Source organism: Tiliqua scincoides, chromosome 4, assembly GCF_035046505.1.
Source record: "Tiliqua scincoides isolate rTilSci1 chromosome 4, rTilSci1.hap2, whole genome shotgun sequence".
Classification (NCBI taxonomy): domain Eukaryota; kingdom Metazoa; phylum Chordata; class Lepidosauria; order Squamata; family Scincidae; genus Tiliqua; species Tiliqua scincoides.
Window position 1 is genome coordinate 203152850 of NC_089824.1, and position 15858 is coordinate 203168707.

At 43.2% G+C, this 15858-nt stretch overlaps 1 protein-coding gene across 5 annotated transcripts in view; it reads right to left on the reverse strand.

The window, feature by feature from the left end:
* The window catches only part of SULF2 (sulfatase 2), a 333591-nt gene that overhangs the window by 131467 nt on the left and 186266 nt on the right, over nucleotides 1-15858 (reverse strand). Inside the window, exon 1 of one of the 5 annotated variants that reach the window (XM_066622863.1) lies at nucleotides 4351-4499. The exons of the other annotated variants lie outside the window; for them this stretch is intronic. The gene's annotated coding sequence lies outside the window, so the exon portion shown is untranslated. Of the gene's footprint in view, nucleotides 1-4350; nucleotides 4500-15858 lie in introns of those variants that run through there. 5 annotated transcript variants of the gene reach the window in all.

The following is a 15858-nucleotide window of genomic DNA, read 5'->3' on the forward strand; positions in this document are numbered from 1 at the left end:
GCCAGTGATATCACTGGTATAGGTCCCATTGCAGCTGCTGGGGATTACCCTGGGGCAGGGAGACAGATGTTACCTTACTCCAGGGAGACCTCCAGCAGCCAAAATCCCCCCATGGGATGCAGCGTAGCTTGCACCAGCACCGCTTCATCATACAGGCGGTCAGACTCTGTTTTAGGATAACAGCAGCTAAACTCTTTGGTGTGTAAGAGAATTGTTACAGGACATCTGTGAGAGCCTTTTCTAGTAGTTGTAGTAGAGGCTTGCAATTTATCAGAGGTTACTGGTTTTAGGCTTGAAGCTGTGGGTGAGCAAAGCAAACCAGACAGCAGGATTAAAACACAGATAGAAGGGTTAGATTTTAATCTGAAAGGAAGGGAATCTGGGCAAATGGATTAGTAGGTATGAAGCCTGGCAAAGGACTGGTTAGATGAAGAAAAATCTGAAGTAGTATCAGTGGGATAGTTCAAAGCTATGGAGAAAGAAGAGCAGGCACATAGTAAAACAAAATGGCACATCCATTCGTGCCATTGGCTACAGAGATGCTCCTGTAGATTAGAACTTTAGAAAACATCTGCCACTTGCATACAATCCTCATTGTTAAGCTCCATGGTTACAAGTCTGCATTTTTTCCCCTGTTAGCCAACAAACCATACATCACAGTGCAAAGAATGAAACACCACTGTAGTTTGCCTGAATAATACATCTGATCCGGACAAAACTACAAAAGCAGAAAAGTCAATCTTGAATTCTTTCTTATTTAATAACTGTGTACAAATATTAAATTAGAAGATGTACAGTACAACACTGTATGCAATCAATAAGAGCTGCAGTTATTGTTATTTGCAGTCCAGTTATTTGGAAACAAGCCTCATTTAAATTTAATGGGTCTTATCTCCGAAGAAATGTGTTTGGATCAAGGTGTAAGGGAAATCCAATATTGTTAGTAGCCTGCATACAGAAAGAAAAGAGCGTGTAAAATGAACAAAAGGCAACATGACATTTGGAAACACAGGATAACACACAGGAGAGTAACACACAGTCAGAAGTTCAGAATACTTGCAGATTATACAAGTGGACCTTTTGAAGAGTGAATTCCATCCTGTATTAACAATCATGGAAATTCACTGCACTGAATTTATTGCTCAGCAACCTGACAAAACTGGCATTGCTCATAATTGTGTCACCAGTTCTGGGCTCTCTATGTGAGCTGCACATTTTTTTGTGAATGCATCTTCCCTCTCCTCAACAAATTCTTTTGTAGCTCTGCTCAGATACAAAATGCTAGCAGATTTACAGCCCAATCCTAAGCAGGTCTACTCAAAAGGAAGTCCTATTCTGTTCAATGGGCTTGCTCCCAGGAAAGTGTGCAAAGGATTGCAGCCTTAGATTCTTGGGTGCCATATAGCGCCACTAAAAACCAATGATGGTTTTGCTAATGAATTCAGTGGGCACTGGAATATCGCCTTACAACCCAATCTTACCCATGTCTACTCAGAAATAAATCCCATTATCCATTATAGTCAACAGGGCTTACTCCCAGGTCAGTGTGGATAGGACTTTTCAACCTTACAGCCCAATCCTAGGCATTTCTATTCAGAAGTAAGTTCCATTGAGTTCAATGGGGCTGACTCCCAGGAAAGCATGCATAGGATTGCAGCCTTAGTTAAGAACACATCTGCTCTGTCAGATCACAAGTTGTCTTTTTATCCATTTTGCTTTACTTTTGCCCATGCAATCACACTGACTTTTTAAAAAATTTGCAGAATTTTTTTAGGAATTTGAAACCTCAAGTCACTGCTAACCTTGACAGCTGAAGGTTACTCTAGCAGAACACATTTACATACCTGAGCTATTCAGAAAAAAAAAAAAAATCATACCTTTTGTGCAAATGTCTAACTTCTCATCAGAGGAGGAGGAACTGTTCCAGACACTTAATAGAACATTAAATTACATCCTTAAACAGCAGGTAGTTTTGAATTACTTCCTTCTCTCAGTGAGGACTGCAAGCAGCAACAACTGCAGCCAGCGTTCATACTATTCACCCTTACAAAGTGGGAAAAAAAAAAAAACATGTTCCCTCTCCATTTTAATTTAAGTATAACAAATCAAAACCCAAAACACCTCTAAGCCTTGAGAAAGAAAGGGCACAATCCTAACCAGGTCTATTCAGTAGTAAGTCCTATTTTGTTCAATGGGGCTTACTCTCAGGAAAGTGTGGTTAGGATTGCAGCCAAAGTCTGAAGCATATTTAACTAGAAGTACTGTAACCTTCATTGAAAAAAAAATGGGACATACAGCACAATCCTATGCATGCGCATATTCAGAATTAAGTTGCAGTGAGTTCAATGGAATTTACACCCAGGAAAATGTGTACAAGATTGCAGCCTTTAAATATCAGGCTTTAATCAGGCTATTTTGTTATTAAATACTAAAATTGCAGTATGCAACATTCTACAACTACTGCCTGAACTTGGGCTGGCTGAGCAAGGGCAGTCTCTTTCTTAAGTTTCAGGAATCACAAACCTGTCAACCTCCTGCCTAGAGATGAGACATTAGGAACAACAGATAACTTCATCCTATTACTCCTTAAATTTCCCCCCAAGGGGGTTAAAAAACAACAACAACAACAACTGGGCACACTGCTGCTAAAAAGGAATGCCGAGAAAACTCATATGATACATGCATGTACCAGGCAAATTTGGGAGCTGATGTTTCCATGATAAAGTCATACAGTCCTGATTCTAAAATACATGTCATAGTCTACACAGGGCTGTCATATTCTGAATTAAGGCATAATCCTTAAAGATAAGAAAATCCTTAAAAGAAAAAAAAAATCAAGTTATTGTGATCTTTGGAAGAGGCACTGAGTAATTCCTACCACAATCATCCTATCTTTATTGGCATAATAGTCAAGAAACAATAAACAATATACATATAAAAACAAATAAACTGAAAAACCTACTATCCTTCCTTTGCAATTGCAGTTGACTGCCTCCTCTTAATAATTAGATTCCATAAAAATGCACTTTCACAGAAAGCTCTTCATTACCTGCCACTACCAAAGTCCCTTTGTTCATGGCAAAGGTTTCTGCGCAACAAACACATTCTTATATGCATACAAGCTGGTCCACAAACAACTGTGTTCTCATAAATACCTAACCTCACCAACTGCTTTGGTCTTCTAGAAGTTGGCTATGACTGCTTAAGTTACAAGATAAACTAGTTTGCACTTTAGATGTAAGACCAGTTTGCATGTCTTAATTCAATTTAGTTGTGACAATCTACTTTTCCTGGACCACTATCCCCGTGTATCCGGAAAGCAATGCATTTGTAAAGGCAGGTAACTGCTAACCTTCTAAAAAGTCACGCCATGTAGTCTCCTCAATATTTTATTTATTACATTTTTATACCACCCTTCCTCCGAAGAGCTCAGGGTGGTGTACACGGCTGCTCCCCTCCTTTTCCCCTCACAACAACCCTGTGAGGTAGGTGAGGCTGAGAGAAAGTAACTGACCCAAGGTCACCCAGGAAGCTTCGTGGCTGAGGGGGGATTTGAACCTGGATCTTCCAGGTCTGAGTCCACCTCCCAAACCACCCTGGCTCTGGGACTAAGGTTCACCACTCTTTAAACCAGCATCTTCCAGTGGTCACACTGTTGGGTGAATTGTGTGTGTGCAGGGTGACAGAGTGCTTTTAAAACCCTTCCATGTTGAGCTGCATCTGCCCCAATTCCCTCTTCTGTCCAGTGGTTAAAGGTACAGGCACTCTGTCCTCCATTGCACCTGGCCACCCTGTGTGTGCGAATATACCATCTGGCTCAATCGCTACAAAGAGATCTTTTTGTACCAACCAGGGCCAACTCCGATACATTTCGCTTCAATGTAGAGAGTTCACAGGTTGGATCAGAACGATCGAGGGATGAACACGCGTGTCCCTGGACAGGCCACTGGTGCGGACCGAGAAGGCTCGCTCCCCAGAGAGCGGCACCCCCTCCCATTCTGACACACACACGGAGGGTGCTGAGGCATCAGCTGCCGTTCCCCTCCGGCCTGGCCCCGCCCCGCCCAGCCCAGCCCAGCCTCCTCCCCGCTCCCCGGGGACCCACGAAGTTGGAGAAAGCCCCGCTCGCGAGCCGGCTCCCGGCTGAGCAGATGGACGCCCCTCCCGGGGGGATCCCCCACCGCCAGCTCAGCTGTTCCAAGGGCCAGCAGCACCCCTTGGCAGCGCTGGGCGGCTGGCGACAACTCGCGCCCCCTCCGAGGCAGCAGCCGGGCAGGGTCCCCTGGCTGCGCCCCGGCCGGGCTGCCGGCACTCGGCGTCCCCGTTCGCCCCCCTGCCGTCGCCACCCACCTGGCCGTCTGCAGAGGCGCGCGGGCGGCAGTGGCATGTCCCCGGCTGGCTCAGGAGCGCCTCGCCTCGCCCGCCACCGGCGCTGGGGCCGGCATCGCATCTCTCCGGGCAGCCGTGCGCGAAGATGGAAGGGCACAGCGGGCGGGCGGGCGGGCGCGCTGGCTGGCTGGCTGGCTGGGCAGTCCCTCCGGGCGGCTCTCGCCTCCCCCGCGCACTAGTCCTCCGGCGGCTGGAGCATCACGCGCGGGGCCAAGTCCAGCGCCCGGGCAAGGAGCGGGGCGCGCGGCTGCAGCTGTTGCTGGTGCGGAGCGGAGGCGATTAACCCGGCCAGAGGCAGCGGCCGGATCCCATTTCAAAACAGAGCGGGGGGGGAGCCTCGCGGGGCGGCCGCTTCCCCCTTTCTGGGCTGGCGAGTCCATTCATTCGCGGGAGGATCCTCCTCCCCAGCCTTGACGCAATCCCCAAGTGGCCCCGAGGGGTGGAAACCTGTTCCCCCGGCTCAGTCGCTCAAAGTCCACGCCAGGCAGCCGCGTCGAGGCGCTTCGAGGCTCTCCAGCGCCTGCCCCAAAAAGCAGGCTGCGGGGGGCGCCAGGCCCCGCAAACTTTCTCAATCCCCCCCCCCCCGCAAGCACAGCACAGTATTGACGGGCACCAGCCCACGCGCGTCTACTCAGAAGTAAGTCCCATTGCATTCTATAGGGCTTACTCCCAGGAAAGTGGGTACAGGATGGCAGCCTTAGTGGCTTAAAAAAATGCCCACAAATTTCCAAATGGAAAACGAAAGCTCTGCTGCTGTCAAAGAGGAAGTCCCGAATAAAGCTGGCTGGCAGCCAGAGAGAGAGAGAGAGAGAGGGGGGGGCCTCCCCCCTCTTGTGCCGGCAGAAAATCTTTCCCAAGATATGCAAAGCACTTGTGGAACTTGATTTTTGCCCGTACCTTTTCATAGATTCCCTCTGGAGTGCACCCGAGGTGGTAAAAGATGATTCTCAATAGACAACATGCAAATCATTTCATCTGCAATTAATAAGTAGTCTGGTTTCTCTATCATTAGAAGGAGCAGGCTGATTTCTTTTTTTAAAAAATGGTATCTTACTTTTCAGAGAAGAGATGCTTTGGAAAAATTAAATTCCCTTTATGATGTTGCCAGATGTAGTACCTAATTATGAGCATAAGCTCTTCTGGTTAGAGATAAGGAAGATTACAAGACTGGGCCTGATCCTGACTATAGCTTCTGGGCCTCAACAACATACATATAAAACAGTGGAGCAGGTGCCAACCTGAAGATAAAACCATGAGGTGTGGAACTGGGAGGTGTGAAATGGATGACAATGGCAGCTTTGCCCAGGTTATTGTTACGTATGGTTTATCTTCATATTACATCCTCTCTCCAAGGAGCTCAGGGCAACATGGATAGGTCCCATTCCCCCACTGGATCCTTATGCCAACCCTGTGAGGTTAGTTAGGCTGGGAGATAGTGACTGATTTAGATCACCCAGTGAGCTTAATGGCTGAGTGGAGATTTGAACCTGGGTTTCCCCACATGAAATCTGATATTTCCACCACTATACCACAATGGGCATAAAATACTACCGCTAGTTAAGTACTAGTTGCTGATAATGCAGTCGCAGGTTCATGCATCTGGCAGCAAATGTATTTAAAAGGGCATGATCCAAGCATGTCTCATTGATTCAAATGGAGGAACTGAACATATCTCTGCGGCAAGTCTTTCTAAATTAGGCAAAGGATTGTAAAATGGCTTGGCTGAATCAAGCCCAAGAATAAAGCTGACCAAATATCATGCAAGAATATTGCAAGATTTTCTTTAACCAAGTAATGGCTAGGTGGAAAAAAAACCCCACCATAAAATACAAAACAGCCCAGTTTACATGAGATGTAGATGCTAAGGTAACAGACAGGTGCTTTGAAAAACTAAAGGAATTATACAGATAATACTACAGAGATTGAGATTATTCTCTTCAATAGTATTTTAGGAAAGAAGATTACAGTATAACCTACATACAACTCGACATAAGTAGTGGTTTTATTCTCTTTCACTATCTCTCTACCACTTAACCTGTAACTTGGGGGGTCAGCTCTGTGACTTTTTTCCCCTGGTAAATTTCTTGGGGTTAACTGATGGCATTCTGTCTTCCGGCCTTCCACCCTGCACACTTAATAGTTTGGGTAACAAAGCCTCATGAAACACAAACTGCATTTTCCCAAGAACATCTTTTAATCTGGAATATGTCATGCATTGTTAAAGTAGCAGAAACTGCAGAAACTGCGGTGGGACATTTTTAAACTGAAAGTATGCTCTAGCCAATGTAGGAATTTACAATCAAATTACAGACATGCAAAATGCAAAAGTTAAGTGACACATGAAAATGGCCCACAAAGGAATACTGAAATATTTTTAAATGTTTAGAATCAAACACCATACTGCAACAAATCTGGCTAAAAACACAGCAAAAATGTTAGCAAGGAGAAACATAATCCAAATGTCTTCCTAAATCTGTTTTAACCACTACATATACTCTTTCCAAAAGAGAGGGTGATGGGATGAATAATCCAATCTTTGGATGCAGAAGTGTGAGTACATGTTCCTTTGCCTCCTCAAATTACTTCATTAAATGAAAAGTAGGCAGATGTCACATGACCTAAGAAAGTGGCTTTAAATGTTGAATTAGTCTTCAACTAAAAAGTAAAGCAAGCAGCAGGCAGTAGCCAACAAAACTTAAAATAAAACATAGTAATGACATGATTGTTAATGTCATAGGAAAGTCAGTCACAATGAAGCTTCCATTTTAACAAAAGGTACAGATTCTCTCAGCAAGTCCATGCAATTTCAATCAATGTTAATGGAAGTTACACAAGTGCATTAAGAGGATAATGTACCCCCTGGTTGGTGACAAGCCTGCAAAGTAAATAGGGCTTTCCATTGAAGTGAAAGGGTTTTCCATTTCATATGTCAAAGGGTGCTAGCATGCTGGCATAGTTACAAAAAGCCGTGCAAATCTATGAGATTGTGTATGGCTAGTTTTCAAATTTACTTCTACGATGATATCGCTTAGCCAAAATAGGGGAGATTACGTTGATAGTTTCAGTATATTTAACTAAACACATTTACAAAGATATTATATTGTTTAAAGTACACTGGAAAGCAGCTTTGACATAACAAAGTTACATAAGAAACATAAGAACAGCCCCACTGGATGAATTTTACAGACTGCAGGAGTTTTCCTCTCTCTCTTTTTAACTGCATGTGTGGGGATGTGAGAACTGGATCAGAACCACAGCAGAGGAACATGGGGACTTAAAGGTTTTTCCCATGCCACATTTTGGATATGGGTTGTGTGTCCACATGAGCACTATTTACACTAGGATAAACATTTCCATGTGCTTTGATACACTTGTGCATTGATGGAGCCAAGGCAGTGGGTACCACAATGTGAAAAGCATACTCTTTTACTACCCTTTCATTACCATCTTCTCTAGCCAAGCAAGAGTATAAACTAGCAAAGCTTTCCTACATATTTGAATTCCTGATATAGGAGAAACTTTAAAAACACTGCTTTTGTATGTTTGTAGGAATTATCTGGAGGTTAGCCAAATAATTCATTGTGCCTTTGCATCACACATCAAAGAAAGAACAAAAACAAAGACAATTTAAGTTACAGAATGGAATGAAAGCTGAAAGTGTGAGTATGTATAATAAAGCAAACATCTGACAACATGAAGACAGACCAAATCAGTTTAAATTCAGGTTTTGAAGCTGCCTTTTAAAATCAGACTATTGATTCACCTAGCCCTATAGTGTCGGGCTCTGGCTACAGTGGTTCTCCAGTAGAGTGGGGAGAGAGCTTCTGCAGTTCTGTTACTCAGCATCAGCCCAGTTACAGAGACTGGTTGAAAGCTTCCTTTCAGGCTACCTGGTGGCCCCATCCTCTTCCCACAGGCTCAGAAAGCACACAAGAGGATGGGGATGGTTTACCTCCTTCTCACTCCACACCCAGCGTTGTCTCAACCAACCAGTTAGCAAAAATAGCAGCAATAGAACAAGAGCAGGATATTATAGGTGACCACGCTGTGTGTATGCACGTATGAAGGCATGGGCATGTATTTGCTTGCACTGGAATGGTAAGCTGACAGTGCATACTAGGGATGAACAGTGGAATTTGGGTGGGTTCAGGTGGACCACTACTTGGCAGTCACCGAGGGCCACTCCTGCTGCTACCGGAGATATTTTTGAACCAGAGATACAAAAAAATTAACCTCAGGCTCTTTGGCATGCCAAAGACTTGCTCTGCCATTTTGCTAAAGTCCCTCCAAGTTCAAGGCCCCTCCAAGTTGTGTTTTGAACTAATGGCTGTAAGCTCATACTATCAGATTGAATACTGTGGTTGCTACTTTCAGTGTTCACCATTTAAAATGGGGTTGAACTGTCTTCAGAAATGCAATTATGTTTGCCATGAAATATTATGAAAATGGAAACACAATCCCAGCCAATAAACAGGCTGAAAGAGAAAAATAAAAATTTCCTGGAATTTTAGTGATGCCTTTCAACAAAAATGCCCTATCCATTTTATACCACAGATGAGGAGACAAAACTTGCACTGCATGCAAATTTCTCAGGTCCCAATCATATTCAACTTTCCAGTGCTGATGCAGCTGCAATGCAGCCCTGAGATAAGGGAACAAATGATCCTTGACCTTGATGAGGCCTCTATGATGGCCTACCACCACAGGATTTTGTGCATGCCCCATTGACATGGCTGCATCAGTGCTGGAAAGTTGGATAGGATTGGGCCCTTAATGACAATACAAATACATTACAAGATGGAATTTAAAGCTCTGCTGAAATCTTATTATGCGTACCTTGGAGTAGGACTTAGTATACAAGCAGACAACCATACTATACATACCACATTAACAGAAATCTCAAGTTAAAATACCTCACTACAAATATGTTGGAAACTCACAGTTATATGCATATATGTTGCTTAGCAGCACACTATTAGCTGGCAATAATTAGACAGTGAAAATGCTGAGGAAATCTGGAATAGCTACAAAAGCAGTATTAAATTACTGAGATAATATTGATTAATATGACAACTCATCTAGCTGCTTAACAAAATAGCAATCTATCTAAGACGTCCGGTCACCCCTCCCTCTGAAATGATTAACATACAAAATGTTATTACTGCAGTGAAATGGAAGCAGGCAAGCTAGATTAATAAATGTATAATTGAGTATTAAAATGATTAATATGGCTGACAGGAGCAAATCTGTACAGAAGATGCAGATTAAATAAATAAAGGAGGATTTGTACAACAAAGAAGTAATCTCTGAGGCAGTCTCTTATTCCCCATTTTGGCAAAACACCTTCTTGAAATCCATGTATATATTAGAAGAACCTAAAGTTTAACTATGAATGGGAATGTTTATGCATAAAACAAATAAACGTGCAGAGAAACATGCAGAGAATCTAGCAGCTTAACAAAATAGCAATTTATCTAAGACATCTATGCATGTTTATTTGGAAATCCCCAGTTCCATACATGTTTATTTGGAAATCCCCCGAGTTTAATGGAACTTACTTCCAAGTAAATCTGCACAAGATTACAACCTTAGGGTCAAACTACATGTTATGAACAATGCATCTGTTTGGTTTGGGGTTTTTTTCTTTTCCATTTTATAATAGTGGGTGGGGACTTTGAGGACCCAAAATGGAATGAGACCAGAGCAGGGGAGTAGGGTTTTTTTTTAGCATTTTGTCTTCACTGTGGTTTTAATCCTAGTAATGCCCCTCCTCCTTCATGTACCACTGTAATCAAAGAAATGTTTCCACTGACTTTCAATGGAAGCCTTTTCCCCCCTCCTAATTAAAATAATGCAGAAGGACATGTGTTTAAGATCAGAACTGCGGTTCTGAAAACATGTGAAAACACCCCTATCTTTGCCACAATATCATGCTATTTTGGGTACCTCCCATGCTGTATGCATTATGACATGTAGCTTGGTCCTTAAGACATACCTTTCAACCTGATCAAGCAAAGGTCTGCAGTTGCAGTCATGTTCTTTTTCAGTTACTGTAATATCACAAGTCCACAGCAGCAGTTTAATGGTGGATCTGCACCAACCATATTTCTGAGGGTATGTCCCAGCAACAGCTTGTGCAGTCTGCCTCTCATCCCAGTAGAATCTATCAGTAGCAGGGTTGCAAGTTTTTGAATTGGGACCTGAAGCCATAGCAGTGCCTAATTCAGCAGCAATGAGATGATAATGTGCATCTCCATGCTTGCAAAATTCCACCTGTTTATTTTGCAAACGAACAGCCCAATCCTATACCTGTCTACTCAGAAGCAAGTCCCATTGTAGTCAATGAGGCTTACTCCCAGAATAAATGTGGATAGGATTGCAGCTGTAGTTGCTGTCGAAAACACATGCAGAGGTGGCATTTTTGTTTGGAAAGTTAGCAAGAATTCTCAACAGGCCTCACTTTCATGGGCAAGGAAGGTGTCATTAAAAAAGTCCCCTGTGTTGTCTCACCAGAATCATCAGAAGACATCATCCTCAGCATGCCAATTACTTGAGACTACAAGCTTGGGATACTTACTTGAAAGTAACTGCAGGTGTCAGCACCTACTATTTCAAGCACAAAAATGAAGAACTGTGGTGTAGCAAAACCATTTGCCCCCTAGAGAAGTGAAACTGACTAAACCATCTCCTTGCTCGGAAGGATTCAGACAGCACTCTTAGCCAGTAGGTCTGCTCATCAGTAGGTACACATTGCTGATTTGAAAGGCTGAGACTCTTATTCCTGAATTGCTCCTTGTGGCATGGTGTACAAACCTGCAAAGGAAGCAGAGCAATGTCCCAGAACCAAGAGAGGCTAAAAGAAAAGATGAATAGGAAGAAGAATGCAGGCATGCCCAAGGTTTAAGAGTTTATGACTAGCAGTGGTGAACTACTGTATTTGCAGTTCATTCCTTCAGCACTAGATGGCATCTAACTGCATCCTGAATAAGGGATTAAGGCAGAGAGGGATGGGGTGAACAGTGGTGGTGACTGTGACTTTCGTAGAGAAATCTATGAATATTCTGAAGCATGCTACTTGGCAGAAAGTAAAAGTAATCCTTATGAATGGTTCAGTGCACAATGTATTTCTTTAAAAAGCAGTTATGCATACTGCTCTTGATAATATTCACCTTTGTTAGGTTGTCCTTAAAAAATGGCCAAACCATATTCTGAGGCTAATTAGGATGCCTACCATGCCCTTGGTAGCCATTTTTAAGTAGTAGAGCTTCCCATACAAAGTCTTTCATGGGAATTGTGCATGCAGAAGCATTTTTCCAAGATCCCCAGCTTGGAAAATCTAATGTTCACATTCACTCCTGGATTCCACAGTGATTAGTACTCATGCAAGAACACCATTTCCACCCTGCGTGCAAACAAGTCATGTTTTATATTTAATTTTGAAAATGAGAATTTGAGCCTGCTTAAAATTTCCATTTGGTGCCCCAGAAACCCGTTTCCGTTACCCCAAATTCCTGGGTCCTGGGTGTGGTTATCCAGCGCTAAGGGAAAGATGTTCTGCACATACCCACAAATAAACTTTTATTCCTGCCTATTTGACACATGGTGGACAGCTCTGGCATTACAAAAAGGTTTTAGAATGAAAGCCACATGAGCCTTGCCTCAAGTTAAATTCTGATCTTGCTGCTCAAAACGTCTGGTAGTAAGTGAAAATACAGTATGTCAGGCTGGTGGCCTGCAAAATTTAGTTATTCCCTTTACCTAGATTAACCAGCAGCCCAATCCTAAACCACACTGGAATGGGTAGGTTGGCCTGCCCCATATCCAGCACAGGTTTGGGGCTGGCCGTGGCTCAGCCTGGGGCAAGGGAAAGCGATTCCCATTACCCTGGGAAATGCAGCAGCAGCCCCAATGGAGCTACTTGGATCTTTGCCACTTAAAGAGGTGGCGTAGATCCAAGTCTAAGTGCTGGATTCTGGTTCTACCCATGGGCCCGCCCTCCCCCTGCCCCGGAACGCCTCCTGCCTCCTCCTGCCCTTCCCAGACCCCCACACTGACCCAACATAGCTGGTGCAAAACCACCTTTCCTCCAGGGCAAGAGCACTAGAGTTGGCCCCTTGATTCCTGAGGTGGTGCAAAAGTGCCTTTCTCCAACACACAGAAGACATACAACTTTAGAAAGAACATTTGCTCGAATGTTCAGATTTACAGGTTGACCCAAACAGATTTTCAGGAAGACTGCATGTGCATTTATGAACTTGTACAGACAAAACACAAATTAAGATAATCTTTTTTTATGTGCCCAAACTGTACACACAATCATTAAAATTACACAATTAATTCTAGCACAATTGCTTGCTTCAGCAGTTCTGTCAATCCAATCCCACACAATGTGTTTTGTATATTTGTTCATAGCAACCAACTGCCATTTCAAGTTTTTGGTGGTGACAGTGCCGATAATTAAGGGTGGGTTTAGTTTGTATTTCTTATCCTATCACTAGTGACGCAGAGGAGTCACATCACAAGCCACAGGATTGCTGATTTTAGGAACTGCATTGCTTTTTTAATACTATAGTGATTTTGGTGTGGTTATATTTTATACTAACATATGGTGCAGTTATGTATTATACTAAATGTTATTTTTAATTGTCTGGAAGCCCAATCCTAACTTGTGCTGAAACAGGCAGGTTGATTGACCTGTGCTGTATCCAGCAAAAGGCAGGTGCCGGTTGGAGATCAACTTGGGGTAAGGGGATATTTTTATCCCAGTCATTCCTATGGGAGTACTTGGATCTGCGCCAGTGAATTTGCTGGCACAAATTTGAGCAGCTCATGTAAGGCTGCAGGGCCTGGCCGTGATGATTAGGATTCAGTTTGCACTGCCACAGCTGATCCAGATTGCCCCCCAGCCCGGCCTGCCTCCCAGTTTGCCCTCCCTGCCAAAAATGCCCCCTCCCTACCTCCATTCTGCCTTCCTGCCACCCTCACCTGCCCCCATGCCAACCTGCCTGGGACAGCACAAACTTACTCCCTCCGGGTGGGAAACTGGCACTGGCAGTCTGGATCATGTCCTCACACTGGCCTAGCCTAGCAAACAGGGAGCTTGCGCTGGTCCAGTGCCATTTTAGGATTACGCTCTAATTTATTCAACTTTTACTGTATTTAAGCCACTATGAATATACTTCACAAAAAAACAAAGCCATGCATAAATAAAACAGTACCCACTCTGTCATTTTATGTTCTTAGCTGTCCTTTCCTCACACCGGTGAGAAGCTCTAGCTAGTGTGTGTGTCCCATCACTGGCTAAGTTGCAATTGGTGAAAATGGAACTGTAGCAGCACCATACTATGGAACTCCTTGCCTTTCCCTTCCTATATTCTCCCTTCCTAGATCATCTTCCATTGCTTTACTTGTTTAGGCAAGCATTTGGCTTCCTTTCTTTTTGATTTTTTTTCTTCAATGCTCCCTTCTTGTATTTCAGTTTGGCTCCTGCTACTGCTTCATTTTTATTGTACATCTGACTTATTTTAATACTTATTGCCAGGCTTAGTGCACCTTTAGGAATGGGAAGGTAGGGTGAAAATCCCAAAATAAACATATAAAAATAAATAGCTTATCTTCTTCTCAATCCTTGGCACCAAATCCAGGCAGAGCTGGGAAAGATCTTGTCTGAATCTCCAGGGAGCTGGTTTGGTCTGTGTTGGTAGCACTGAGCAGTATGGACCAAAGGTCTGATTCAGGACAAGGCAGCTTCATTTATGCACAACTTCTGCCTCGTTGTGGTTTAGCTAACCAACTATACAACCTGTTACACTGCACAGACTTGTTGTATAATCATTCTTCCTGAGGCTAAAATCCATCTAGTCAAGGCCAGATGCAAAAAGTGCAATCCTATGTGCATCTACTCAAAAGAAGGTTCCATTAAGTTCAATGAGACTTACTCCCAAGGAAGTGTATGTAGCAGACTGTGGCCAAAGTGAGCCTGTATTACAGGTCACTGCGCCCTTGAAGCCATTTATTCGTCTTTTGATGGCTTTGAATTATTATTGGGATTTGCTTTTGGAACTGCTTTGAAGCCTGCATCGCACATAACTCTCAGGATGATGAAAACCACAGTCTTTAAATTTACTATGATTGAAATGGATGAAATTATTAAGTACTTATGTTCGTACCAGAATATACTTTTACATTAGTAGTATTAAGGGACTGTTCCATTAATAGCCTGTATCTAGGCTGTTAGGAATACTTTTAGATTTTCAAACAGCTGACCTAGAGATTAGAGGGATCAGTACATGTGGCAGAGTCCACAAAAGGGACTGTCAGAGATTATTGTGCAAAAATCCATACAACTTTCTCTCCCCTTTAGTCCCCCCTCCAGATTCCATTTTCATGCAATAAACTACTCTCTGGGCACCTGGCACTAAGTTTGGCTTTGTTAGCCTTTTTATTTTTTGCTACAGGAACAGAAACACGTGTTTAAATACTAAAAGAGGTGTATATTATTTTATTTTGAAACTTTCATCCCAAGACTTCCATAAGAAATCAACAAGTGATGAACAAGATAAATGTCACCATAAACCATTTGTTTGAATGGTATACAACTGACTATAGAAACCGCAGAAATAAACCCACACCAATGACCTTCTTAAGCCATTTCTGCCCAATGTTGCATGTATGCAACAGGAAACAAATGTGTTCACCTGTAGGCTGGGCAGAAATGGGTTAAGTGGACAACTAATTGATCCAGAAAGTTAAGAGTCTCTCAGAACTGAGGGCCCAATCTTATCCAACTTTCCAGCACTGATGCAGTCACAATGCAGTCGAGGAGACAAAAGTCATCTTGGAGAGACTTTAGTATCTGCCCTCCCCGCCACTGCTGAATGCAGTGCAAACCCCCTTGGAACAGGTGAACTGGAGCTGGAGAATTGAATAGGATCAGGCCCTTAATCACATCCATGGTGTCTTGAAGACAAAATACGAAGCCTTGTTAAAGTGTTTAAAAAAATAGCACTGGAAGTGAAGCAAGAGTTGCAGACAGGCACAAAAAAACACAAAGATATGTCAAAAAGTTATGTTTGAAAATAAAAAGCCCAAGTAAATATAAGGCTGAGGCTTTGAGGCTGTTTCTGTGCACGCTTGAAAGCATACTGCCTCCTTGAAAATTTTGGAGACTGAAAGCGTACTGCAGTTCCTACTTAAATAACAAAAATACCTGAATTTTTGTAATGTACATTTTAAATGTAAAGTGCTGTAATTCAGTAAGGGCACAATCCTAACCAAGCTTGCAGCACCAAGGGAAGGGCAATGCAGCTCTGAGGTAAGGGAACAAACATTCCCCTACCTTGAGGAGACCTCTGTACCTACCACCCAACTGCAGGATGGAGCACATGCCCCGTTAGCACAGCTGTGTCAGTGTGGGAAAGTTGGTTAAGATTTGGGCCCAAGTATCTCTGGGGGGGGGGGGAATGGTGG